Genomic DNA, 2,911 nt, shown 5'->3' with positions numbered 1-2,911 from the left:
TCAAATCCTCCAACCCTGGCAACATCCTTGTAAATCTTTTCTGAACCCTTTCAAGTTCCACAAAACCTTTCCAATAGGAAGGAGACCAGAATTGCTTGCAATATTCCAACAGTGGCCTAACCACTGTCCTGTACAGCCTCAAACATGACCTCCCAACTCCTGTACTCAATACTCTGACCAATAAATAACTTCATAGATAATCTTTCAAATAAGTGTAACAGAACACCCACTGAGCCAGGTGCATTGACTAACGATTTCAATGTTGCATTTCAACGAGTTTTATGAATGTATGATCAAATGAAAATTTACAACGAATGACAATAGGTCGGATGAACTCCCCAGATGCTGTCTGAACCTGCTGTGCTTTTCCAGCGCCACACTTTTTGACTCTGATCTCCAGCATCTGCAGTCCTCACTTTCTCCTGAGCAAACGTTGGGTCTTTTCCAGCTTTTGCATCACAATTCTGGAGGCAATTGGAATGCAAAATATTTCCTGAAAAGTGGAGTCGCAGGCAGACAGGATACTGAAGAAGGCGTCTGGTATACTTGCCTTTATTGGTCAGTGCATTGAGTACTAGAGTTGGGAAGTCATGTTGTGGCTGTACAGGGCATTGGTTAGGCCACTTTTGAAATACTGTACTCAATTCAGGTCTCCCTCTACAGAAAAGATGTTGTGAAACTTGAAAGGGTTCAGAAAAGATTTACAAGGATGTTGCCAGGGTTGGAGGGTTTGAGCCATAGGGAGTGACCTTACAGACGTTTATAAAATCATGAGGGGTATAGATAAGGTGAATAGCTAAGGCCTTTTTCCCCAGCATAGGGGAGTCCAGAACTATAGAGGGCATAGGTTTAATGTGAGAGGTGAAAGATTTACAAGGGACCTAATGGGCAAGCAACATTTTCACACACAGGGTGGTACGTATATGGAATGAGCTGCCAGAGGAAGTGGTGGAGGCTGGTACAATTACAGCATTTAAAAGGCATCTGGATGTGTATATGAATAGGAAGGGTTGACAAGATTATATCTGGTTGGCATGGAGTTGGACTGGGGGGGGTTCTGTTACTGTGCTGCATATCTCTATGATTCTGTGAAAATCTAAATATTGCTTAAATATCATGAGTTTCTGACTCAGTAACACTTTTAAGGCAGTGAATTCCAGACTTCTACCACCCTTTGAATAAACGAAAAACCAACTCTCCTCTTAGCCTTCCAACTCTTATCTTAAATCCATTTGCCTGTTTATTGACTCATCTACCAATGCTAAAATGTTCTACCAATGTCTCTATCAGGTCTTCTCTCAACTTTTGCTGCTATCCCATCTTTCCTTACTGATTAAAGTCTCCAACAAAAGCAGCATCCTGGAAAATCTCCTCTGCACCTTCTCTCGTGCAATCATATCCTCCCTGTGATGTGGTGACTAGAACTGCATGCAGTAGTTAAGTTGAGGCCCAACCAACATTTTACACAGTTCCAGCATGAACTCCGTGCTCTTGTATGCCATGCCTCAGCTCATAAAGACAAGCATCGCATATGCCTTCTTAACCAACTTGCATGCTACCTTCAGGGATCTGTGGTTATGCGCACCAAGGTCCCTCTGACATTCACTGTTTTCCAGGGTCCTCCCATTCATGGTGTAATCCTTCACGTTGTTAGTCCTCCCCAAGTGTATTACCTCACACCTTTCTGGGTTGAATTCCATTTGCCATTGCTTAGTCCCCCTGACCAATCTGTTGATATCCTCCTGTAGTTTACGCCTACACTCCTCATTACTTACCGCCCTGATAGTTGTCATGTCAACCATGAACTTCCTGATCATGTCCCATACACTTAAATCTAAACTATTAACATACACCATGAAGGGCAAGATCCCCAGCATCAAACCCCCTGGAACCTTATTGGAAACACACTTTCTCTCGGCCAAGTTTGGATCCAATATACCATTTTGCCTTGGATCCCACAGGCTCGAACCTTCTTGACCAGTCCGCCAAGAGGGTTCTTTAGCTAAAGCATGTAAATCTCATCAAATGTATTGACCTTATCAACATTCCTGGTGACCTCCTCAAAAACTTCAATCAATTATGTCAAACATAACCTTATTTTGACTAATATCTGATTAATCTGTGTCTGCTTGAGTGCTGTCCCTCAGAATTATTTTGAATACAATCTCCACTACTAGGTTCGGCTGACCAGCCTGTATTTTCCTGCTCTGTAACTATTTTTTTGTGATCGGGGCAACATTAATGTACTCCAGTCCTCTGCCACCTCAACTGTGGCCAGAAGGAATTTCAAAATTATTGCCGGGGCTCCTCCCTTAGCTTCCTCAGCTGCCTGGGATGCATCTCATCCCGTCCTGTAGATATAGCGGCAGTGTGACAGTCAGCGTCACCGAGATGAGCGAGGGGCAGTGTGACAGCTTAGTGTCACTGAGATGAACGAGGGGCAATGTGACAGTCAGCGTCACCGAGAGGGACAGTGTGACAGTCAGCATCACTGAGGGGAGTGAGGGACAGTGTGACAGCGTCACCGAGAGGTGAGAGGGACAGTGTGACAGTCAGCATCACTGAGAGGAGTGAGGGACAGCGTGACAGCGTCACCGAGAGGGGTGAGGGACAGTGTGACAGGCAGAATCGCTGAGAGTCTCACACTCCTCAGGGATACGATCGCCCACGTGTAGGACAGAAGGTTGGACACCTGCCTGATCAGCCGGGACCAGGAGAAAGCCTTTGACAGGATATTGCATACATATATGAGAGATGTTCTCTCCAAAATGGGCTTTGGGGAGAGAATCTGCAATTGGATCAGACTGCTCTACACCAACATTGTCAGTGCAGTCTCAATCAATGGGTGGGAATCAGATAGCTTCCCAGTCAGGTCTGGAGTCAGGCAGAGCTGCCCCCTCTCTCCTGCCTT

This window comes from Chiloscyllium plagiosum, chromosome 13 (assembly GCF_004010195.1).
Source record: "Chiloscyllium plagiosum isolate BGI_BamShark_2017 chromosome 13, ASM401019v2, whole genome shotgun sequence".
Classification (NCBI taxonomy): Eukaryota; Metazoa; Chordata; class Chondrichthyes; order Orectolobiformes; family Hemiscylliidae; genus Chiloscyllium; species Chiloscyllium plagiosum.
This window is presented reverse-complemented; position numbering follows the sequence as displayed.